Source organism: Chlorocebus sabaeus, chromosome 11 (assembly GCF_047675955.1).
Source record: "Chlorocebus sabaeus isolate Y175 chromosome 11, mChlSab1.0.hap1, whole genome shotgun sequence".
NCBI classification, from domain to species: Eukaryota; Metazoa; Chordata; class Mammalia; order Primates; family Cercopithecidae; genus Chlorocebus; species Chlorocebus sabaeus.
The window spans coordinates 121,771,448-121,796,823 of NC_132914.1; the positions used below are offsets into that span (position 1 = coordinate 121,771,448).

The 25,376-nt window shown below is 56.0% G+C and overlaps 1 protein-coding gene across 17 annotated transcripts in view; it reads right to left on the minus strand.

The window, feature by feature from the left end:
• Positions 1-25,376, minus strand: part of NCOR2 (nuclear receptor corepressor 2) — a 250,101-nt gene that overhangs the window by 185,069 nt on the left and 39,656 nt on the right. Inside the window, exon 1 of one of the 17 annotated variants that reach the window (XM_073021209.1) lies at positions 14,449-14,612. The exons of 15 other annotated variants lie outside the window; for them this stretch is intronic. The gene's annotated coding sequence lies outside the window, so the exon portion shown is untranslated. Of the gene's footprint in view, positions 1-14,431; positions 14,613-25,376 lie in introns of those variants that run through there. One more of the 17 variants, XM_073021208.1, reaches the window with a different exon arrangement.

Sequence of the window (25,376 nt, forward strand, 5' to 3'; positions counted from 1 at the left end):
TGGATGGATGGATGGATGCATGGATGGATGCATGGATGCATGGATGGATGCATGGATGGATGGATGCATGGATGGATGGATGCATGGATGGATGGATGCATGGATGCATGGATGGATGCATGCATGCACAGACCGATCATCAGATGGAGATCAACTTAGCTGCTTCATTTTCCAGGGTTTTTCTGGTCTTACATTTCTAACCAAACCCCAGGGCCAAGCATGCCTTCATCCTGCTAATATTCCCAGGCCCTCCCATGTGCCCAGCTCCGTGAGGGACACAGAAGGGCACTGTTGCCCTCAGGAACCCCCAAACCCACACAAGTGCTCCCCAAGCCCCAGCCTGCTGAGTAAGAAAGACCCTAGGGAAAACTGCCTCCAGTCCCAAACCCAGACTCAGCATGGGAGGGTCTCAACTCCCCCGAGTTCCCCACCTTTTCAGCACAAACCAGCACACCTTCCCCCGAGTTGGGTTTGAGGAGACAGGCTGAGAGGACTCCAGTTTGGGACTCCTCCTCCCTGACCCTGGGTAGATGTACAGGCTAGAGATATGTGGGCCAGGCTACAGCCAGAAAGCTGGGTTGCCCGGAGCCTGGAATGTCTCATCAGGTCCCAGACTTGCTCCCTCTGGGCAGTTTCCTGGGACTTGCTTCCTTACCCCAGGGTCAGCTCAGCTAAGCCCCAGAGACCAGCTCTTATAAAGAGGGATTTCACAGGAAATGTGGAATGTCTGGCTTCTAACGAGGGCTGCTCACACATTGCGGGTGGGAATGTCAGATGTGCAGTGCAGCCACTGTGGAAAACAGTCACTAGGTTAAACCCAGAATTACCCCATGACCCAGTGATGCCACTCCTAGCTACACACCCCCAAGGAACTGAAAACTGGTGACAAAACAAACAGAAAGGATTAGAATGCCCACAGCAGCACTATTTACATCAGCCAACAAGCAGAAACAACCCAAATGTCCACCTACTGACAAACAGATTAAACAAACGCAGGCTGTCTGTCAATGGACTCTGATTCAGCCAGGCAAAGGTAAGCGCTGACTCAGCAACAACACAGGTGAGCCCTGAAGACACGGCACAAAGGCAAAGATGCCAGTCGAAACAGCCACGTACTACAGGATTCCATTTATTTCACAGGAGGGGCAGATTCCCAGGACAGAAGGAAGGCCCGTGGCCGCCAGGGGTTGTGGGGAGGGAGGGCGGGGCAGTGACGGTTTAACGGGTATGGGGTTTCCTTCTGGGAGGATGAAAGTGTTTTGGAATTAGACAGAGGTGGTGATCGCACAACCTTGTGAATGTCCTAAATGCCAACAAATTGTTCACTTTAGTATAGCTGAAATGGTATCTTTTGTATGTATTTTACCACAAAATCGTTTGACAGGGGAAACTGAGGTTCCGGCCATGGCCGGCTGGAAGAGGGCAGAGGCTATCTACACCAGATGGGCTCGTCTTTCCCTATTCGCCATGTCCCCTCCTAGTCAGCTACCTTTGTTTATGTGTCCTGCCTGGCTGGTGGGACTCAACGGGGCAGGTTCAGTCTGTCTTCTCCTGAGCCTTCAGCTCCCACCTCCACTGTCACCTCCTTGGAACCTTCCCCCAACCCCAAGGGGGCCCCCCTGGTGTCATGGCCCGATCCCCCTGCCGCTCCCATGGACCTGGTCCCCCGTCCCCCGCACCAGGCAGGTTTCCTCCTCGGCAGTTTTAGCAGCACCTGTAGGAGCAGGAGTCATGGAGGCTGTGGGCTGAGTCATGGCCCCTCAGTCACTGAAATGAGCCAGTGCTCTCTCAACCAAGCCACCTCCTGTGGAGACACTGCCATTCCAAAGGGCTTCCGCATGCTGATCAATTCCAAATCCCAACTCCGCCACTTCCAAGCTGTGTGACCTTGGGTGAGGTCCTGACCTCTCTGAGCTTCGCTTGGAAAGATTCACTGGACAAAAGAGCTACGAGAACCTCAGTGCAGTTCTTGGCCCACAGAAGAGCCCCCAGAAGGAGAACATGGCTGTTACTGCGCTCTGCTACGCCGGCCACTTGGGGGAAGGAGGGAGGTGATGGCGATGATGTTAACCAAGCCAGTCACTATGGCTATCCTCACCTTGTCGACAGGAAAACTGAGTCTGGGAGGAGTCTGTGATTCTCAAGTGAGCCCAAATGCCCCTGCCCGTAACTCCTGTCTCCCCAATGCCACATCCTGCTCCTGCTTCCCGGGGAAAACAGGTCAGGTGCAAAACCCATCCCCAGCACCTGCCCCGTCCCTCCCCTTCCCTAGAGGTTCCTCAGCCACTGGGAAAGCCTCTATCATCCCCCACGTTCTGCTTCAAGCCCCCCCAGGCTCCCCCATTCCTGCACCCCTTCACCCCAGGCACAGCAGGCCCCACCTCCACTCCAGGCCACATTTATCTCAGGTGAAGACCAGAGGCAGCAGACACTCTGGTTCCCCTCATCAAACACAACTCGCCCCACTGAACAGATCAGAAAACTGACTTGCCTAAGGTCACAGGTAGGATACGTGTGCCCAAAGCCTGGTCCTCCCCATGGCTCTGCCAGCCCAGGTGCCCGCCCTCAGTGAACAGAAGGGAAGTGGCCTTGGTCGGAGCCTCCAAGGAGGCCCGTTACTGTTTCCAATTTAATTGGAGCGTTCCTGTCCGCTGGACGGCAGCCAGCTCCGCCCTGCTCCCCCGCCACAATGAGGTCTGCTCAAAATCACTTCCTCCTCCACTCCTTTTTTTGTTGTTGTTTCCATTTAATTTTAAAAGGAAGAGAGGGAGATAAACCACAGCACGACAAACCCTCCCTGCACTCCTGGTTCCTGGGACTCCACCCGAGAAGCCGTGCACAGGGAACAGCCCTCCCAGCTTGGGTATTTCACAAACATTACGCCTGGTTCTGCCGCCTCTTCCTCATTAAGTTCCGGGCGCCCCAGGAGGGACGTGTTTTCCATTAGACCCAGCTCCTCCATCTGGCCTTCCCGACAGCAATCTTCTCTGCAGAGGGAAGCGAGGAGGCAGAGAGGAGGCTGGTGTCTGGGCGGTGGGGAGGGAGGTGCTGGCACCAGCTGTGTAACCTGGGCAAACCACTTAACCCCGCGCCCCTGGGGCTGTGGCTGTGGGAGGGAGGGAGGCCATGCCGGAGTGGGGCTCAGGGAGCTGGGTGGCTGAGCTGGGGCTGGGCTCCTGGTCAGCACCTGGAGAGGTGGCAGGACCTGGGGTTTCTAAAGGATGGGGACGGGGTTGGGGTCCTGGGTCTTCGTCCGTTTTGCTGCGTGGCCAGGAATGAACCAACAACCCCAGACTACCCGAAACACAGCTCCCAACATTATGCTGAGTGACAGAAGCCAGCCACAGAAGGACAAACACTGTGCGATTCCACTTGTAGGAAGTGGCTAGAGTCACTGAATTCATAGAGACAAAAAGGAAAATGGTTGGGGCCAGGGGCTGGGGAAAGCGAGGAAGGGGGAGTTACTGTTGAACAGAGCGATTCAGTTGTGCCAAATGAAAAGTGCTGGAGATGGGTTGCTATACAATATCAATATTCTTAACACTACTGAATTATCTACTTAACACTGGCTGAAAGTAAATTTCACGTTATATGTATCTACCACAATTTAAAATTAAAACAAAACCTCCTCCAGGGAGGCTTCCCTGATTGCTAGTCAAGAGCTCTCAGCTGTGCTTGTGTTGTTCCATGGTGGCCCCAAAGGTTCAGGCTGCCCGCATGAAAGGCAAAGTGTTGCCAGCAGCCCCGGCACTCAGTAGGCCCTCAGAGCCAAGTGCAGCATGCATCCAGGCCTTGTCTCTGGCCCACCTCACCTCAGGACCCCATGACGGCCGTAGGGCATGGCTGGGCCTGCTGGGCAGTGACTTGCACCTCTGATCCCTCAGAAGTGCCCAGTAAGCTGAGCTGTCCCCTCACCAGCTGCCTCCAACCGAGATGGTCTCAAGGGACAATTAAAAGAGCCCGGGCCCAGGGAAGGGCTGACTGCTTCAGAGGGGCCCCTGGACCCCGAAACTCGAGGCCAGGCCCAGAGCCCCTCTCTCTGCCAGTCAGTCTGCAGTCTCTGTCCCACCCGCTCATGCCCATGCCCAGACCCCGAGTGTGAAGGCAGCCTCCCCAAGGTTCCCACCAACTTCCCTGCCTCCAGCATCTGGCAAACACATCCACAGCTGTGCAGCTGCCGGAAACGCCTCCTCCCGCTTCTCCTCCATGCACGCAGGCCCTCAAGGATGGCTTTCTGAGGAATTTATGGGGTCGCCCCTAGTATTTCAGGGCAGATCCCCGGAGGCATCCACCACATGTGAATGAGGACAAATGTTTCTGCTGCTAAGAATAGCTGCGCCAGCAGCAGCGTCTACGGCGACGGAGCCCACCCACTCCACAAGGGCCCCCTCCTGCCTCCCCAACCCCTCCCAGCCCCCAGCAAGTGGCCAGGCTGGACAACAAAAGGCCTGGCTGGGAGGACCCCACTGCTGCCTGGGCTCCAGGCCAAGCGGGAAGAATCCACTTTACATCAGCTCGGTCCAATGCTCAGAAGTGGACGCATTCTGGGCCATTCAATTACCCCAGGGGCGCTGATCAATAAATGTCTGATGACGGGACAGTGATCAAGAACCCAAAAGGTCCTATGGCCCCTGCAGCCAGGAACTCAGACAGTAAACAAATGCTTCAGCGCCCAGGAGTGGCGACAGCTGAAGCTAAGCGCCTACCTGGGATCGGATGATCCACCCGAAGAAGGGCAGGAACAAAAAGCAAGAGGAGAGCTGTAGATACCCAAGACCCTGCCAGAACGCAGGGGCCCAGGCAGGCACTGCGCCAAGGGGAGGGGCCCGCAGGAAGGGGGTGACCTCAGCTCAGCCCCAGCCAACGCTGAGCGGAGGCTCAGGAATGTGGCCCCCAAACATTCCTGATGTTCCAGACCCTGCTGGAACACGGGGGGGTCCACGGCGTCCAAATCTTTCCAGCAAAGCCAAGCAGCCCAATTTTGAGACATCTCCCAATATTTCTAAAAAAACACTGACTATAAAACCAACCCAATAAATCAGTCTGACACCCAAATACAGCCCAGGGGCTGCCAGGACGTGACCTGTGGCTTATGACGTGGTCACTGGAAGCCATGAGAGGGGAGAGGGAAGGCTGGGGAGCTGAAGTGGGGTGATGGGGGGACAGGAGGCAGAGCTCCATCAACGGCTTGGAGGGGGGACCCAAGAGGCCCCCAACTATTAAATATAACGGGAATGAAACTTACCCAGTGACTCATTGGCACCACCTCCTTCACCCCAATGGGACACAAACTGGCCATGAAAGGCTGGGCCAGGCAGGGACCCTGACCTGGCCCCATCTCCAACACAGGCAGCCAGACACAGTGTCTGCCCACCCGGCCCCACTCCGTGCGCACCACACCCCAATTTCCCTGGGCAACCACCCCCCCGCACCCTCAGTCCTGGGGTCTCAGGGAGGCTGACCCTGCCCTCCAGCCAAAGTGGCACTGGCTTTGGTGGGGACGGGGTGGGGCTTAACTCTGAACTCTCAAGCTGAGGCAATAAAACTCATTCCCACGGTATTTGCTCGAATAGTGGGAACAAGAAGCTGTCCTTCCACTGGGGCTACTGAACTGCAATTATTAGTCTCAGGCTATCAGGGACTGAAAGTGGGAAGCACCTGGATCCAACTGTGCCTGAAGCTTCCCTGAGGTTTTTTGGTTACTTGAACTATTTGTGCTAAATGCAGGAGGCAGAGGGAGTCTGTCCATTGCAACCAAGAGACCTAAGATAGCAACCCTCCTGAAACACAGACTCTCAGATAGGATCTCCCTGGAATCAGATCTCTTCCACCCACTAGGTCTCTCATCCATGTAGGTGAGGACAGGTCCAAAGCCAGCCAAGAGGAGGCCAGAGAAATGGAATGGGAGACCCGGGTCAGACTCAGTGTAGGGGCAAGGGCCAGGCAGGAGCCTGGGAGAGGCTGTCCTGTGTCACCCTGAAGGGAGAGTGGGCGGCTCCCAGTCCCTTCCTGAGCTGTCAGTGGCTCTCACGGGTGAAAGAGCGGCAGCTTTGCAGATGAATGCTGCCCAGCACAGCCCAGCTCTGATCTGGATCACTTCTCAGAGGCAGGCGCACCCCCCGACGGCCGCCCCCCACAGTAACCTAAGCCTCCGGACCTCGGTTTCCGGAGGAACATCACGGTGTCTCTCGGAGGGAGTGCCTGCTAGCCGCACGCAGAACCAAATGTGCTGATAAACCTAGGCCAGGTTGAGCAAGCCTGGGCTGCTCCCGCCAGGCCAGAAAAAAGAGGCATTGTCTGCAGCCAGGAGCCACCACATGGGCTGTACCCATGGGCATGTCTTGGGGCCATCTGTGCTGGGCCTTCAGTTTTCTGGGTTGTAAAACAAGTGGCTGCTCCAGGCCTCGGGGGCAGCCAAGGCTTCAATCTGGAGCAGGTGGCGACCCACTGGAGCAGGTGGCGACCCCAAGCCCCCACCCCACAGGCACTGATGCACCCCAGCTCCACTTCTCCTCCCGACCTCCATGGGGCCATGTGCTTGTTACAGCTCCCATTTCCCAGCCAGAAGACTGAGGCTCTTTGCACAGGCAGAAGCAGGTCAGCGGGAAGATGAGCAAACGCCACTTCCATCTTCCAGGCTGCCACCCTGACCAGCCACGGGAGGGGACACCTCACAGCCACTGGTGCAGTCAGTCCCCAACACAGCACTTGGTGGCACCAGCTCCTTCCATCACAGCGACCCTGTGAGGGATTCTGTTATCATTCCCATTCTACAGCTGGAGAGACTGTTGCACAGAGAGGCTGAGCAACTTGCCTAAGGTCACACAGCCAGCAAGGGCACAGCCTGGATGCAAACCCAGGCGAGCCACCTCCTGTGTCCAGCTCACCCACTGTGTCCTGGGATGCTGTCACCGTCACCGGCATACCCACGCCTCTTGCTCAGCCTGGAGGAGACTGTAGTCTCTCCCACTAGGCTGGAGCCAGGCCTTGCAGACCTCCCATCCCATATCCCTGCTCACGAGACCAGGCCAGGTCCTGCCAGCCAGAGGTGCCCATGGGCCGCGCAGACAGGCTGTGGGCATCTCCATGTCCACTTGAGAGCTTGCTGCACACTGTCCACCCCGGGCCCAAGAGGAGAGGCAAGGCCACATCCTCACCTCCCTCAGAGCCCCAGCTCCGTGACCTCCCTCATAAGAACCTGGAATCTGGACTCCAACCCTTGCTGCTTCACTTCCTCTCCCCCTACAACCCCGAACACAAGATCCACGAAGCAAGAGTCACACCTTTGTGTCCCCCAGAGTCCCAGCACACTGCACACGGCAGGTGCTCAATAAATGCTTGCTGAATGCATGAACATCCTAACAGCAAAATCGCAGACGTGGCGCTGAAGCTCAAAGACCAGTTTGCAAACAGAGAGACTGAGGCCGAGAGCACAGACAGGGTGTGCTCAAAACCCAGATTTCGTGGTGCCACCTACACCGGGCCAGGTCCATCAAAGGCAGCCAAGTGTCCCAAATATCAGGTAACTGACCCTAAGTCCACACAGCCGGCCGGCTCCACTCCAGGTCTCCATGTGGCCAAGAACTCTGATCCCCACTCCTGGAAGCCCCAGTGTCAGCCCCCATGGCGAGACTATAAGGCCATCACTGCCACTAAGAAATTGTGTGGCCTCTGCCAAGTAGCCTGCCCTCTCTGGGCCTAGTTTCTCCATTTGTCAAGGGCACCTGGCAAACCCGGGGCTTGCTGGGGAATGAGTGCAACCCAGGTTCTGCAGGAGTCACTAGATGTGTGTGAAGAGTGTCCGGGGCCTGGGGCGAAGCCAGGGTAGAACCCGAGAGCCTCCTGCCTCTGGGTCCTGTCCCCTTAGCAAGGCTGTCTGAGGAGACTTCGAACAGCAGGTGGCAGGTGGGGTCTAGGGCCCTGTGGATTTGGTTCTCAGCAAGAAAGGCAGGTTCAAGCAAGGCCTCCTTCCTGGAAAGTCCGGACTCCCTGGATGGGGCTAACTGCGCTCCCAGGCACAAAGGGGTTCTCGGCCACCCAAACTTGTCCTGCACCCTCAGGCTTGGAGTGGGGAACAGTACCAACCCCCATCAGGGCCAGGTCCCCCACCTCCAGAGACTGGCATCGCCAGCTGTGTTCACTTCCCAGGGCTGCCATAAAAATGACCTCAAACCAGGAGGCTTAAAACAACACTGATTTATTTATTTTTGTTTTTTTATTATTTTTTGACAGGGTCTCATTCTGTGGTCCAGGCTGGAGTGCAGTGGCACAATCATGGCTCGCTGTAGCCTTGACCTCCCAGGCTCAACTGATCCTCCTGCCTCGGCGTGGGACTACAGGCATGCTGCCACCATGTCCGGCTCATTTTTGTGGTTTTTTGTAGACAGGGTCTCGCCATGTTGCCCAGGCTGATCTTGAAATCCTGGGTTCAAGTGATGCGCCCACCTTGGTCTCCCAAAGTGCTGGGACTGCAGGTGTGAGCCACCAACCAACAGCAATTTATTCTCTAACAGTTCTGGAGGCCAGAAGTCCAAAATCAAGGCGTCACAGGGCCCCACTCCCTCCAGACGCTCAAAGGGAGGCTCCTTCCTGCCTCTTCCAGATGCTGGTGGCTCCAGGCATTCCTTGGCTTGTGGCTTCAGCCCTCCAATCTCTGCCTTCGTCTTCTTGTAGCTCCGGTAGTCTTGTTGTCGCCTCTTCTGTCTCTTCTAAGGACACTGGTCTTTGGATTCAGGGCCCACCTGGGTAACCCAGGATGAGCTCATCTCAGAACACATCTGCACAGACCCTTTTATCAAATACGGTCTCTCTTTGACAGGGGCTGGGTTACCAGGACATGGACCTACTTCCTGGGGGGATCACCACTCACCCCACTCCACCAGCCCCCGCCTTCTCTGACATTGCCCTTTTCCTGAAAACTCACTCCCTGCCTAGCTCTGAGTCCAAGCCCCAGCGGAACCCCATGAAGCAGAGGGGGAAACGGAGGCACAGGGAGTTCAGCTGATGCCCAGGGGACAAAGTGGGGACAAAGTGAAGACAAGGTTTGAACCTGGCTTTCTGAGTGGCCCCAACACAGTAGCCGCTGGGCATGGGCCTCTCTCCTGTTTACAGGAAACAAGGGACTCTCACGCCCACGCCTCTCAGCTAAGGGCCAAGCTGGCAGTGAGTCACCCCCACTCCACAGGTCAATGAGAGGCTTGAAGCAACTCATCAGGGGGGACCAGACAAACGGTGGGGCCAGGGAGGGCTTCCTGGAGCCTCAGCTTGCTCCAGTGTCAACAGGGGAGCAAATCCCACCTCCCGCTGCTCTCTCGGGAGGATTCAACGAGACCCTGGAAGGAGACAGCTTGGCACACGGGTCCCTGGCAATCACCACCTCCCTGGTTATTAGCAGGCCTGGCCCGACCCACACAGCTGCCCACCCAGCCTCTGACCCCAGCCACAGAAAGGGCCCATTATGACATCACAGGCCAGGAATGATGTTACTGCCCTGGGAAGGAGGCTGGCCCCAGAAACAAAGGGCTCATTGTCATGCAAATGAGCGACTCTGGAGGAAGGGGGCGGTTCCTCCACTCTGGGGTGCCCCTCCTGCCCTCTAACTTCTAAGCCACACTGGAAACCAACCCCCCAACCTTCAGAAGTGTGGGCATCTCTGGGCCTCTCCTCTGGGCCAAATGAGGCATTCTCTCAGCCTGGGAAATGGGACCCTCCCAGTTCTGAGCCAGATGCCCAGAAAACAGGACCGCCTCGGAAGACAGGAATAGTATGAGGGACTTCTGGGGATGAAAGAGGGGGATCCCCTTAGCATGCTAGGCATGACCCTGAGCAAAGAAGCAACTGCCTTGGAAATGCCATTCACTTGGTAATACTGCAGGTCTGCAGCTGTGTGTCTTTGAGCAAGCTGCCTACCCTCTCTGTGCCTTATCAGAAGAGGGTGACTCTGTGCCCACTTTACAAGGCTATGGGAAGGACACAATGAACTAAGGTATGTGGAATGCTCACCCCGCCTTGGTCCTCAGCACACAAGGCTGAGGCTGTCGGCACCCCTCCCCCGCTCCCTGTGCCTACGGCACCCCTGGGTTCCTTCTCATGGCCGTATCTAGGAGGGGTAGGCTCTCTTGGGATGCTTGGTGGGTACCCCAGGGGCAATCAGAGAAAAAGCGTGAGAACTTTTCCCGGTTTTCTAAATCGTCCCCAAAATGCAGGGCCTCCTTCCCCAGAGAGGCCCCATTATGGGGAGGGGACAGGCTGAGGCCCCGTGGGGGACACTGAGTCAGGCACAACTGTCTCCTAAGTGCCTGCTACATACCCAGTGCTGGGGACACAGCAGTGACCAAGATGAACAAAATCCTGGATGGAGGGTTGCTGGAGTGTGAATGTTTATGTCCCCCCAAAATCTGTATGTTGAGACCTAATCATCATGGGACAGTGTCAGAGCATGGGGCCTCTGGGAGGTGACGAGCTGTCACGAGTGGCATTGGTGCCCCCAGAAAACCACCGTGCCCTCTGCCTGGGAGAAGCCACCACCTATGAACCAGGAAACAGGCCCTCCTCCCACGTGACACCAAATCTGCCAGCCTCTTGGTCTCGGACGTCCAGCCTCCAAAACTGTGAGCAATAAAGTTCTCTTGTTTGTGAGCCACCCAGTCCAAGTAGACTCAAATAAGGTGGGGACGGGGTGACGGGCATATAGCAGAACCCGGTGGCGACGGTGTTACATGGAGCAGTGAAGGTGTCACAGGGAGTCACAACCTGACATCAGGCCTCTCTCAGGAGGCACGATTGGCAGAGGCCTAAATCAGGGAGGCTGAAGGTCTCAGGAAAGGGTGTTCCCAGAAGAGGTTACAGCCAGGCCGGGTGCGGTGGCGCAGGTCTGTAATCCCAGCACTTTGGGAGGCCGAGGTGGGTGGATCACTTGAGGTCAGGAGTTCAAGACTAGCCTGGCCAACATGGCAAAACCCTGTCTCTACTCAAAATACAAAAATTAGGCATGGTGGTGCACGCCTGTAGTCCCAGCTACTCGGGAGGCTGAGGCAGGAGAATCACTTGAACCTGAAAGAAAGGTGGCCACAGCTCTGCAGTCCAGCCTGGGGGAAAGAGTAAGACTTTGTCTCAAAAAAAAGAGGTTATAGTCAGTGCAAAGGTCCTGAGGTAGGCTCATGATCTGGGGCCCCAAAGAACGGCAAAGAGGCTCATGAGGCTAGATGCCCCCACACCCTATTCCACCCCTGTCCCTCCAGACCCTAAGCTACCACTGATGCCCACAGGACACAAGCCTCCACCACGCCACTGTGATGACAGGAACACCCTTCCAGCAGCTCAGTCGTGGGGCCCCCACAGGCCCTGCAGGTACCACCTGTCCCCCAGCCTGGGATGCTCTGGAGCCCTCTGTGATCCTCAGGCACAAAGCAAACCCTGCCTGGACCCCCTGGGATGTCCAAGGGACCAAGCTCAGTTACAGGCCAACTTCATGGGGGAGTCCTCTACCAAAAATACAAACATTAGCTGGGCTTGGTGGCATGTGCCTATAGTCCCAGCAACTTGGGAGACTGTGACAGGAGAATCGCTTGAACCCAGGAGGCAGAGGTTGCAGTGAGCTGAGATCGCGCCACTGCACTGCACACCAGCCTGGGTGATAGAGTGAGACTCAGTTTCAAAAAAGGAGGAAAAAAAAAAAAATCTCAAGATCCCAGGATCCTGTGTGCCCTTCACCCAGCCTCCCCCAAGAATAACATCCTGAGACAACGACAATTCATCATCCATATCATAACCGGGAAGGCAGCATGGATAGAGCCAGCCATATGCAGATCCGCAGCAGTGTCCAATGCACTCACTTGTGTGTGTGTGTGCGTGTGCATGTGCGCGTGTATCTGTGTGGGTGTCTGCATGAGAGTATGGGTGTGTGTGTGTGCGAGTGTGAGTGTGCGTATGACTGTGAGTGTGCATGTGAGTATGCGTGTGCATGTTCGCGAGCGTGTATGCATGTGCATGTTCGTGTGACTGTGTGTGTATGGTGTGCATGTTCGTGAGTGTGCGTGTGAGTATACGTGCGGGTATGTGCATGTGTGTGTGCGTGTGAGTGTGAGTGTGCATGTATTTAGTTCTATGTGTTCTTATCACACGTGCAGACTCCAGTGATCACAACCGGTCCATGCCGAGCTGCCTCGTCACAAAGGCCCTGTGCTGACTTCTGTTCTGAACCTTCCTTACCCAGGACTCTTCTCCACTGGGTAGGAAAATCGAGTCCCTGAGGACTCTGGCAAAGGTCAGGGGCAGCCACAACACAGCTCTGTGGCCAACCCAAGTGGACACCAAGGCCTTGGGGGTGACAAGGGGACACGTATGACCACCCCCCGCCTTCAGAGGCCACTCTTGAGGTCCCAGGAGAGGCTCCACGACAATGAGACAACAGGCAGCTGGCACGGGGGGCCTGGACACCCGGGGAACTCCCACTGGCTCCTGCTGGCCCAAGAGCGGAGGCCCTGAGCCAGTCTCTGGCCCAGCATCCGGTGTCACTTACAAACACAGGATGGCTGCCACCTTCCGCAGGAGAACTAGCCCTCCCGCCCCAGCCCCAGGCCATACCACCGTGGGGGGTGCCTGGCCCAGGGCTGGCACGGAGGAGCTCAGGCTGAGTGGGAGATGGGGCAGAACAGGCAGGCATGGGGGGAGACCTGGGGACCCCAAAAAAAGGCAGAGCCTGGGAAGCACCCACCCGGCCTATCTCCCATTATCTGGGCCCGGGTTTCTATAAAACAGGAGAGCTCTCTGCAGAGAACAAAAGAAAACTGGACGGAACTCGAACGTAAATCCAACCTTGTGGTTACAATTACGGAGGCCCACCCAGGCCAGCACTGCGCGGACCCCTTCAGGCTTCTCTCGGGCTCTCCCAAGACATACCGGCAGGCTGCAGTGCTACCACTGTGGTAAGGGACAAGGAAACTGAGGCTCGGTGGGATTCCAGGACTTGCCCAAGGTCACACCATCCTTGAGGGGTCGAGCTGGCACTGGAACCTCAATCCGGCCACTACAACTTCATAAACACCATCACCCTGAGATGCCGAAATCCCAGGGCCGCCCCCGCCCCCAGACCAGGTGCGTGTATTGTTAGCATCGAGAAAACAACTTCAGCGCCAGTGAATTATCGACTGTGAGCCTATTATGAACCAGAAGGCAGGTTTCATTCACTCCCTTAAGCCATACAGCCTACGAGGTGGGGAAAGATGCAACATCCATTTGCCAGATGGGAAAACTGAGGCTCAGAGACAGTAAGTTACTTGCCCAAGGTCACACAGCTAGGAAGCATCCAACCAGGACAGGAACCCAGGCAGTCTGCACCGAGTTCCCCCCAAAACTGCAGCTCCTTCTCCCGTCAGTCTCATGCTTGTGTAGACCCCACTGTTGCCCCATTTCACAGACGAGGAAATTGAGGTCTGCAAAGGGGAGGCGACATGCCCAAGGTCACACAGCATAGAAAGGACGGAACCAGGACTCAAACCCAGGTCTGTGGCAAAGGAGCAACACTGCCTGGAAGCCCAGCCCTCTCCCCTCCCCAGCCAGGGCTCGGAGGTCCGCAGGAGCCATCCCCTCCACCTCCCTGCGGCCGCAGCGCACCCAGACCTCGGGACAAATCGCTCCCTCATTCCCCCAGCTTGCAACTAAAGGCTCCTTGTGAGCTCGGGAAGCCCTTCCAACTTTCCAGTGTTTATCCCGGCTGCTCACTGCCAAGTCCCTGGGCAAGCCTGGGCCGGTGGCGCTGATTTCAAACCAGACACAGGCACTGAGCCAAGCGCCACCTCGGTGGGGAGCCGGGCGCCGGGGCCGGGCTGCAGCGCTGCCTGCACCTGGCTCTCCCCTGCCTGAGCCCACCCCGGCGCCCCAGGGCAGAGCCTCGGGAGCACCCACCATCACACACCCTCCTGAAGTCAACTCCGGAACAGAAGCCCCCTGAGTCCCCAAGGCTCGCCATGCTCCCCAGCAGGGACGCCGGATGTGCACCGAGGCTCCGGGAGAGGAGCCTGGTGCCCCTCCAGGTCCCCTCCCCACGCGGGCTGGCCAAGAAGCCTCTCCCTGGCCGGCCCGGCCAGCGCCTCGGAGCGCTCTTTTCTGTGCCTGCAGCAACTTTGTCCGATAAGACAGCCCTGCCCACCATCCCGCTGAGCTCAGGGCCGAAAACACTGTGCTGCCAGGGGAGGGTCCAGCCGCCCCCGCTGGCTGACCTGCAGCCACTCGGCTCCCAGCCCTGGCCACCACCTCCAGCGACAGAACTGGGGCTCTTTCCAGATGAATTCTTTGGCCCCCAACCAGCGCCCCCTGCACAGAGCCTGCAGGCCACAGCCCTCCACCCCAGTCTGTGCCCACCTCTCCCGGCCAGAGTGACCCGGCCACACTGTGCCTCCCTGCGCACACCAAGCCCGGCGACTTCTCTTACCCGAGCACATGACCAACCTCACTCACGTCAGCTCCAAACACAACTTGAAGTAACTCTCCCACAAGAAAAAAAAAAGAAAAAGAAAAAGAAAAAGTGCCAGCCAGCGGGCCAGCGGAGTCCACACACACAGGCTGTGCTGCCGGCTTCCAGGAGGCACACCGCAGCCAACATCAGACTCATCCTTCCCCCAGGATGACACCCGCAGAGGGGCGGCCCCAGAGGGCGGCCTCACCTTCCCGCGAGACTACAGCTCCCATCCCGGCCCGGGAGGCCCTGCGGGGCCAGGCCAGGCCCCCCAGGCTTCCAGCCCGATGCCCCCCAAACCCGGGCAGGCCAAGGCCCACTAGCAACAAGAGCGGGGCCGCCTGACCCCACGGCTGGGACGCGAACGAGACGTCGGGCCTCCAGCGGTCCGTTCTCGCCTCTGCCACTCCGGGCCTATAAACACAGAGAATTACATAAGTCCACTCCTCTTGTTTGGAAGCCAAAAGTACGAGCTTTTTCTCCCAGCCTTGGCAGTAAGTAATAATTCCTCATCGCCATGGTAACCCTGGCGGGCTTCCAGCCGACACTCGGGAGCTGAAACACTGTGAGGCCTTTTTATAGCTCGGCTAGAAAAACCTCTTCACTCTTCACTCGCTGGCAGGCGAAAGCGAGCTCCAGCCCCGCTTCTCCCCCTTTAACCCGCTTCCTCCCAGCCTGGACTGTCCAGCCTCGGGCCGCACCTGCACCTCCACCCTGCGGCGTGGCTCTGGCGCCCTGGCTGGGGCCTGGCTCGGGACTGGCTCAGAACCCAGGCCTTGGCCCATGCCTCCCCCATCCTCTGTCCTGAGGGCCAGATGGCCAGAGGGGCAGGCTCTCCCTTGCAAATATTTCTGTCCTTCTTTTAATCCTAGGAAAAGAAAGCTTGACCCCCTCACACTAGCATTCTGATCTAGGGTCATCTCGGTGACAGGCCTAGAAAAGAAGACATGGCCAAATAATACACACACACACAGGCCAACAACGATGGCTTGGTAGTCAGCCAGGAGTCTGAACCTTGGCTGCAATTAGCTGTGTGACTCAGAGACAAGTCTGAGCTTCTCTGGGTGTCAACTTTCCATCCGTAGAAGGGGCAGGCTGAGCTCTGCTTCTCCAAGCGCTCTGGAAAGCAGAGACGAGGTGCCAGGGGAAGCTGCTGGAGCTCCCAGGAGGCAGAGGAGGCTCCACGAGGGTCTCCAGATTCACTTCCCTGCCCCTAGCAGCCAAGAGTTGGGCCTAAGAATGTGTGCCTGGACAGCAGCCCAAATCATGACAAGGGTCCCGGGGTGCAGACACGGGGAAGGCACCCCTGGCAGGAGCATGGCAGATGTGAAGGTCTGGAGGCTGGACCACGCGCGGTGTGTTGTCAAAGCAGAGAAGAGGCTGGCATGGCCAGGGTGCAGGGGCGAGGTGGGGAGAGTATGACGATGAGGTCAGGACACTAATAGGAGTGGAGCAGAAGTGGTCAGATGGACGCTGGGCCTGGCCTTCAACTCCAACAATAACACTGTCATCCTTTGTACTCTCAGGAGCATCTTGAGAGTAATAACATTAATAACAATAACAGTGGCCACGCACACAGAGCCCAGCAGCTTTGACTGTGTGCCCAGCACTGTGCTAAGTGGGTCCCCTGGTTCACCAGCTGGCCTCACACCACCGCGGCAAAGGCAGGTATGCCCCTGAGCCGCCATACACAGACGGAGCAGGAGGCAGGCCCAGAGAAGGTAAGGGACTTGCCCAAGGTCAACAGCTAGTAGCTGAGCTGGGACTTGAACTGGGCAAGCCTGGCTTGTCTCCGCCATCCACATGGTAATTCAGCCACAAGGAGTCACAGAAGGGTTTTAGCACCAGATTTGCCTGTGACACGGGCCCATGGCCACTGGACCGACAGGGGGCCCAGACTGGCCACGAGGGGATGAGCGTGGTGGCTGTGGAGGCCCCTGGAAGCCAGATGTCTCCCGTGAACAGCTGGCCCTCCAGACTTCCCTAGGAAACACCCCTGGGGGTTTTCCAGAGACCTGCCCCAAAGCCAAAGGTGGGATTCTGCTACTCTTAAGCCTTCTTTTATAGGTAGGGAAACTGAGGCACAGGAAGGCATAGGCATATTTTTAGCCCAAAGATCCAGCACCGTCTTCCCACCCAGACCATCGCCAAGACCAGGCGGAACCATGAAACCCAGGAGCGGCCAAACTGACCCCATGCAAACACCACCAGGAAGCAGTGCCTGAGAGCAGCCGAGTCAGGCCTCCCCACCTCCTTTTGTTCGTTTTTGTTTGTTTTGGACACAGACCTGCATCCAGACCTTTGCCAAAGGCTGGCCCTGGAATCTGCAGTAACTCCTCCCACCCCCTCAGAGCGACTGTGTGCTATGGGCAGGTTTGACACTGGGCCGTGTCTCTTCACGGCCACTCGTTCTGCTTCCTGTGTCTTCCCCGCCAGATGCTGGGCAGCAAGTTGTTGTTGAGTGACTTAATGAAGACCACAAATCATCAAACACCAGAAACAGCCACAGGCAGCAACCCCCAGACAGAGTCTGTGGCCAAAACCAAGCTCGTATTCAGAATAAGCCAGCGTTTGGTTATCTGCTCAGCAAGAGAACTCCCTATCACGCAAGCCTCCAAAGGCGACCACCCCTCCATACTTTCAAAAAGCATCCCCTGGCCAAAATCTGCCGACAGGCCACTTCCTGGAGCCCGTCTGCTGAGCAGAGCTTTGACGGTGGGAAAGATCGGTGAAGACCCCCCCAGAATATGATTCACCGCAGGCCACAGGGGCCGGGGCGGTGGGCCAAAGGGGGTCTGGAAAGGGGCAGGGGGACCTTAAGCTGAGTGGCCCCAGGCAAGGCCCCCAGCCTCTTGAGGCATCAGGAGGCTCGGCTGGCGAATGGGGGCGCTCCTGCCTGCTGCCTCTCTCTGGACCCAGGTCAACAGGAACTACATGTGCAGGGCGCAGGGGGGAAGTGGGAGCCAGAACTCTGAGGGCCAGATCCAGACCCACAGCCGCAGCTACAGTTCAGCATCCAGCTCCAGCTGGAAGAGACCCCCCACTCGCTTCCTCCCCACGCACTGCTGCTTCCTGGCCAGGCACAGAGATACGAGTGGAGCAGGGAGGGGGCAGGAGAAAGAGAGAGCACCGTGAGCCAGACATGTCTGGCTATCTGCACCTCCTCAATCCTGGGCCCCAGGGCTCCGTGACCTGGGCAGCCTCAGTTTCCTCATCTGAAAAGCCACCTAGATATCAAATGGTTCTATTGATGTACACCACACAATGGAATTCCGCCATATAAAGGAATGAAGGACTGACACCATTCAACACGGATCAACCTCAAACACATTGTGTGGATTGAAAGAAGCCAAAACCCACAGTGTATGATTCCGTCCATGAGAAATACCCAAAATAGGTAAGTCCACAGAGGCAGAAGGCAGACTGGTGGCTGCCAGGGGCTGCGGGGAGGCGGCAACATGGAGTGACCCCACCGGTACGGACTTCCTTTTGGGGTGACGAGGACATTTTTTGGATAGAGGGGGTGGGTGTACAACACTGTGACTGCACTAAAAACTCATGAACTGTTCACGTTAAAATGGTAAATTATATGTGATGTGAAGTTCACCTCAATTAAAAATAAATAGGCCGGGTGCAGTGGATCACTTGAGGCCAGAAGCTCAAGATCAGCCTGGCTAAGATGGCAAAACCCCTTCTCTACTAAAAATACAAAATTCAGTCAGGTGTGGTGGCACATGCCCCTAATCCCAGCTACTCAGGAGACTGAGGTAAGAGAATCGCTTGAACCGGGAGGCAGAGGCTGCAGTGAGCCAAGATCATGCCACTGCACTCCAGCCTGGGCGACAGAGCGAGGCTCCGTCTCAAATAAATAAATAAATTAAAAGATGGTGTTGTTGAATGCACGCCACTCCAGCCCAGTTTACCGACTTCCTGAAAGCCGCATCCAACTCCCAGCTGGTAGGAGTTCCTCACCCAGGCCTGGAGCTATCAGGCATTCTAGAAGCATCTGCTGAGCCCCTACTGTATGTGCTGAGCACTGGAAATACGGTAGTGAACAAGACAAAGTCACATTTTACATTTTAATTTTTAAATATATGAGTGACTAAAATAAAATTCACAACTGCGTTCGTTTCCTGTGGCTGCTATAACAAATTATTACAAATCGGGTGGCTGAAACCAGCGACCTATCCTCTCACAGTTCTGGAGGCCAGAAGTCCCAGCTGAAGGTGTCACCAGGGCCACACGCCCTCCAAAGACTCTGCAGGGGGAGCCTTCTCTGTGTCTTCCAGTTCCCAGTGGCTCCTGGTGTTCCTTCCGTCTTCACGTGGCCTTCTCCGCTGTGTGTCTTCTCTTAGAACACTTGTCATTGGATTTAGGGCCCATCCTATTCCAGGATGACCTCATCTCCAGACCCTTATCTTAGTTACATCTGCGAAGACCTGTGGTCCAAATAAGGCCAAGGTCATATTCACGGTTTCCAAGTGGACCTACGTTTCATGGGCCACAACTCAACCCACTACCAAAGCCACGACCTCAAAGTGGCAGCAATCGTATGCCCAGAAACACCTTTGGTGCCCCTCTCCTTTCCCGCTAGTTCCAGAAAACTGGCTGGAAGCTGCAGAGGAGAGCTCTGGGGATCTCCAAGATGGCCCCAGGACCCCCATACAGCCCACAGAGCTGGAAACAGACCTGAGAGGTCCCACAGCCACCCTCTCCCGGCCTGAGCCTGCTAAAAACTGACCCCGAGGAACCCAAATCCCCTTCCCTGTGGCAGGCATCCATGAGCCAGCCACTTGTGGGCGGCTTGAGGAAAGGGGCCTGCCTCGTGGATGGCGAGGCCAGACTCACCTCTGCCCCCAAATAAAGACACTCCCCAGACCAAAATGCATCCTATTTCCCCATCCAGGCCCGGGATTCTTCTCCACAAAAGCATCAAAATGAAGCCCTGACCACGTCGGCTAAGGGAAGCCAACGGGACTCCAGGGCTGTTTTTGTGCATGTTGTTTTTATTTTTAAAAGGGGCCGCCCCCACCCACAGCAGCTGTGAGCTGGCAGCTGGCAGAGTTAATTGCTCACTCAAGACTCACTTCCAACTGCAACACCATCCGGCACGCCAGGATAGATAGCACGGGCACCCGGCAACTGGCAAGGACGGCTGGGGGCAGGGGGCAGGTGGCTGCCTGTTCAGGGGCTCCTGGGAACCCACACCCCAGCAGAAGAGGCAGCGGCACAGGAAAGAGGAGTGCCCAGGAATGCTCCAGGCCAGCCGCTGGATCCCAGGGACCCAATCCGGGAAGGACACATCGCACTGGCCGGCATCACCCAAGCTCTCAATGTGCCAGGGTCAGTGAGCTTCACGGGGCCTCCACTGTGCCTTACAATCGGGGTGTCCAGTCTTTTGGCTTCACTGGGCCACACTAAAAGAACTGTCTTGGATCACACATAACACTAACATTAACAATAGCTGATGAACTTAAAAAAAATCAAAAACAATCTCATGCTTTAAGAAAGTTTACAAATTTGTGTTGGGCTGCATTTAAAACTGTCCTGAGCCGCAGGTTGGACAAGGTTGCCTTACAACAGTCCTATGGGGTGCTGTTATACCCATTCCATTAATACATACTGGGAAACTGAGGCAGAGAGCAGTGAAGTGACTTGCCCAAGAGAACGGGGCTAGGAAGTGGCAATGTCGGTATTTGAACCCAGTGAGTGTGAAACCCGAGTCTATGACACTAACCACTAGACTATACTGTCTCCAAGAACGTCAGGCCCCACTGGAGACATGGTATTGTTCTCTGAGAGCTGCTGTGACCGTGGGCCTTGACTTTCAGAAATGGCATCTCCAATGGTGTCAGACGTGACTTCTCAAGACTTGGGACCTTCCGGGACAGCCCATGGGACATTCTACCCAGATCACAGTGGGGACAAAATACTTTACAAGTCACTGCTAAGAAGAGGCTATAAAATGGTGACAGCCAGTTGTGGCCATGAAGAAAACTTGTTTTGGCCGATACAATGTTTTTTAAAAACTGGGCCATTCTTTATAAAATCCAGATTTCCAGCTTCTCTTGGAAAACCATCAAAATATCTAGCATGCCAGTTAGCCACAATCCCCACCCCTCCCTTTTGACCTGCACTGACTCACTCCTTTCCTCCCTGTGTCTGAGTTTGGGATGTCCCCTTATCCCTACTTTGGCCACCTCCTCTTGCTGTTGTAAACAGTGGAACAAATGTTGAACACCTCACTCAAATAAGAGAAAGGAGTATTCCTCCTGGGATGCCAGGTGACTCTCCTTCTCTTTGGCTGGCTGGGCTGGGCTGGTGGCATGATCCTGTCTGAGAACAAGGCCCGCATGGAAGGTGGCACAGCTGAGGCAAAGCCAGCTCCCAGAGGCATTGTCTGAACACCTGGATCCAGCCATGCCTGAACATGTCCTATCCTGGCCACTCTGAGGACCCATCAACTCCCCATCATGGCCTAACTGGACTGGAGTGTGTCTCTGCCACAACTCAGGAGCCCTAACTAACTGCTCCTAATTAATCACCCCCACGTCTCCCCTTGAATGACTCGCCCCTGGACACCTGGCCTGATGGAAGACTAATTCAGCTCTTGCTTCACCCAGGTGAATGCCTGAACATCATCCTCACAACCCTCACCACCCGCGATAGCACTTGCTTGTTTAACTGACACTCTCCCTCTGGATACTAAACTCAAAGGCATAGGCAATGTCCAACTTCTAAACCGTTCTCATCCCAGTGACCTACGTGAGTCCGGAACATGCCACGTGCCCAATACATGTAAATTAAAACCATGTAAATACATGTAAATTAACTGTGGAGCAAAAGAACAAAAGAGAAAGGCAAAAGTCATTAAACTTGACTTCTGCCTTAAATGTGAAAAACAGCACACCCCCGGAGGTCTGCAGAACAGTCTCAGATCCAGGGAAGCCCTCCTGGGGACCCCCTGCTCTGCTCCAGCCATTAGAGTGGGAAACTGAGGCACAGAGCCCCAGTCAGCATGCCTGAAACACGGTGGCCGGAGGGCCTTCGCGCCTGCTGTTCCCTCACCCCCTTCCTTTCACATAGCGGGGGCCTCTTTATTGTCCAGGGCCCAGCTCAGATGTCACCTCCTCAGAAGCTACCCTGGAATTCTCACCTAAAATGAGTTCCCCGAAACTGAAGTCACCCCTACCTCCCCACCCTGTATTATTTCACAGGCAGCATTTTCTTGCCTTGCAAAATCCTGTTTGTTTTTTGGCACTGCCCATCTCCCCATCAGCCTGTGTGATCCACAAGGCAAAGCCCTGCATCTTGTTTGCTGTGTTTGCCACCCCCCGACCCAGAGGAGGCCGTGGGGACACCAATCTGGCTGCAGGGAGGCAGGAAGCAGATGTCCCACGTCCTGACCATCCCACACTGCCCAGAGCAGCTGCTCGTGCCTGAGGGCCCTACGTGGCACATGGAGGCTGTCCCACAGCTGGCGTGGCCCTGCCAAGAGATCCAGTCTGGCTGCCGCAGTGACCGGCGTACCCACAGGGCAGAGGGAGGGTTGCAGGTGGCAACTGCACTATCCACACGATGAAAAGCAGCTGCCTTGGGGTCAGGCATTGTGGGTTCACATCCTAGCTCTGCCAGCTGGGCGACCTTGGGCAAGTCCCTTAACCTCTCTTTGCCCTCAGCCCCCTTACCTAGAAAACAGGGCTGATCATAATAGCACCTACCTTCTAAGGCTGCTGCAAAGAGTACATGCGTGTATGTATGGGGTGCATGTTAGAAATTGTAGTTAATGTTAATAATAATAATACTGGCAACTCACACACAGCACTAAGGCAAGAAAAGGATCAGGAAATGTTAGCTTTTATAGTAAATACGGTATTTGCTCTGTGCCAGGTCCCGTATGAAGCATATACACACATTAGTCCCTCCAAGATGGGCTGCTTATTATTCAATGTGAGTGTTCCAGCTCCTCTAGGCAGCCTCTCTGGATTGTTCCAACCCCCAGGAACACCATGGACACACACAATTTTTCATGTGGGTCTGTCCTCAACTCCTCTCTCCACCCCAGGTTACAGTGAGGGGCAGGGAGAGCCCCAAACCCCACAACCCTGAAGTCAGCACCAGGGGAATGTGCGAACTCCCACTCCCATCCAAGCCACAGCCCAGAAACGCAGGCCCTGTCTGGCTGCACAAGTACACCGTGGAAAGCAAAGGGTGTTCCCTCCCTGGGCCCCCGGGGGAGGCCCAGACATCCCAAGGGTTCAGGCCCCACTGCCTCACACAGGAGCTGGAGTCTGGAGATACAGAGAGGCACCACAGAGGGAACAGGTGTGGGCTCTGGCTGGGCACCCTGGGGCTGCGTGGACAGCGAACGAGGACAAGACTGCCCCCAGCCACCCCCATCCTCTGTCCACATCCAGCACATGCTCAGGTCCTGATGAGCAACCATGAGGGTGGGGCAGAGCTGGTCTCTTCTCCCCACCGGACAGACAGGACGCTAACCAGTCAGCCACAGCAAGGACCCCAGCTAAGCCAGCCTGGAGTGCACACAGCTTCCTGCACTTCTCGGAGAGGACAGGCAGCCCCCTCCACATCAGGGACATGAGGTGGCCCCCGTTCCCCAAACCAGGCAGTAACAGGCAGCTAGAATACTAGCTTCACCACCTCCCAGCTGTGTGGTCTCACTCATGCCACTCCACCTCCCCGAGCCTCAGTTTCTCCATCTGTACTATGGGTCTAAGGACCATTATCACAGGCAGGACAGAGAGTCTCCCAAGAGCCAGCCAATCAGGGCCCCTGAAAGAGAAAGAGAAGATCTGGAAAGAAGCTATTTTAATTTCAGCAAATGGGCTTGCTTTGTCATTAGTGAAACACGATTTTATTTTACGGTTCAGAATGGCATCTGTTTATGGCAGTCGTGGAAGAGATGACGAGATCTTTTCGGCAGTGAAACCTCAAGAGGCTTTGGGCCATCCTGATTCAGCAAATCCCTCAACAGGCCGCGCTGAAGGGTAGATGGCAAACACAGCGCCCCGCACAGACGTGGCCACAGCACACACAGCATGCCCTGGATAGCGAGGTGGGAAGGACGCCGGCCGGGGCAGACGACCTGAGTGCAAAGTTCACTGGCTGTGTGACCTCGGGCAAGACGCGGAACCTCTCTGTGCCTCAGTTTCCTCATATGTAAAGAGGCGATGATGATAACCCCTACTTTACAAGAGCTTTTAGGTGATGAAATAATTACTTTATTTTTATTTTATTTATTTATTTTTTTTGAGACGGAGTCTCGCTCTGTGGCCCAGGCTGGAGTGCAGTGGCACAATCTCGGCTCACTGCAAGCTCCGCCTCCCAGGTTCACGCCATTCTCCTGCCTCAGCCTCCTGAGTAGCTGGGACCACAGGCACCCGCCACCACGCCCGGCTAATTTTTCGTATTTTTTTTTAGTAGAGATGGGGTTTCACTGTGTTAGTCAGGATGGTCTCTATCTCCTGACCTTGTGATCCGCCCGCCTCAGCCTCCCAAAGTGCTAGGATTACAGGCCCGAGCCACCACACCTGGCCCTATTTTTTTTTTTTTTTTGAGGTGGAGTCTTGCTCCGTTGCCCAGGCTAGAGTGCAGTGGCACGGTCTCAGCTCACTGCAGTCTCTGCCTCCTGGGTTCAAACAATTCTCTCCAGTAGTTAGGATTACAGGCGCCCGCCACCACGCCCGACTAATTCTTCTGTTTTTATTAGAGACGGGGTTTCACCATGTTGGCTAGGCTGGTCTCGAACTCCTGACCTCAGATGATCCTCCTGCCTCAGCCTTCCAAAGTGCTGGGATTACAGACGTGAGCCACCGCACCCGGTCAATTAAATAAATTATAACATGTAAAGCGTGACACAATGACGATCACAAACCCTGTTAGGACTGTTGCTGTCACTGCCATCAGATGCTCCCACTTCGAAGCTCTAGTAGGTTTATAAATCCAACGGCAGCGTAAAGACGGGTCCACCTGGATCCCTGGGACTTTGCACTCAGGTTGTCTGCCCTGGCCCGCATCCTCCCCGCCTCGCCCTCTAGGGTGTGCTGTGTGTGCTGTGGCCGCATCTGTGCAGGGCACCGTGTTGGTCATCTACCCTTCAGCGCGGCCCGTTGAGGGATTTGCTGAATCAGGATGGCCCGAGGCCGCCTGAGGTTTCACTGCCGAAAAGACCTCGTCATCCCTTCCATGACTGCCATAAACAGGCAGACTGGGGAAATAACCCTCCAGGGACCACCCCCCACCCCCGTACCACCACCACCACCACCACCACCAAGGCTTTCTGGGAGCCCCTACAGCACACCTCCCCACCTCCTCCCTCCAGGGACCGCCCCCCCCCCACCCCCGTACCACCACCACCACCACCACCACCAAGGCTCTCTGGGAGCCCCTACAGCACGCCTCTCCACCTCCTCCCTCCAGCTGGGGTGGGGATGACTGTGAGACACATGTCAGAGCCGAAGATTAAAAACAAGTACAATGATCGGGCAGGCATCCATCCACAATGATGAATCTGATGTAATTAGGCACCCCGCTAACTTCATTACTTATTTATTTACGGGATTGCTTATTTAATTTACGGGCCTCCTTCCCCGAAAAGTCATCTTAGCTGACACCCCTCAGGCAAGGAAAAAGGAGAAGGAGGCCCCCTCTTTCATCCCAGCCCGTTCCTGGGCTTCCATGTGTCATGCTCCTCCCTTGCCCCAAAATAGCTCCCCGGAAGGCAGGTGTGGTTTTGCCCAAGACAACAGGATTGAGCAAGGAAGACCCTGGGCAGGCCAACGCCTGACACTCACAGCGCCCAGTGCTTGAAGCACAGTGCGTGACCCGGAAGGCACAGCGTCGCCGCCACACCCTCATCTCTCCAGCAGAGGAAACTCCAGGAAAAAGACGGGTGGTCCTG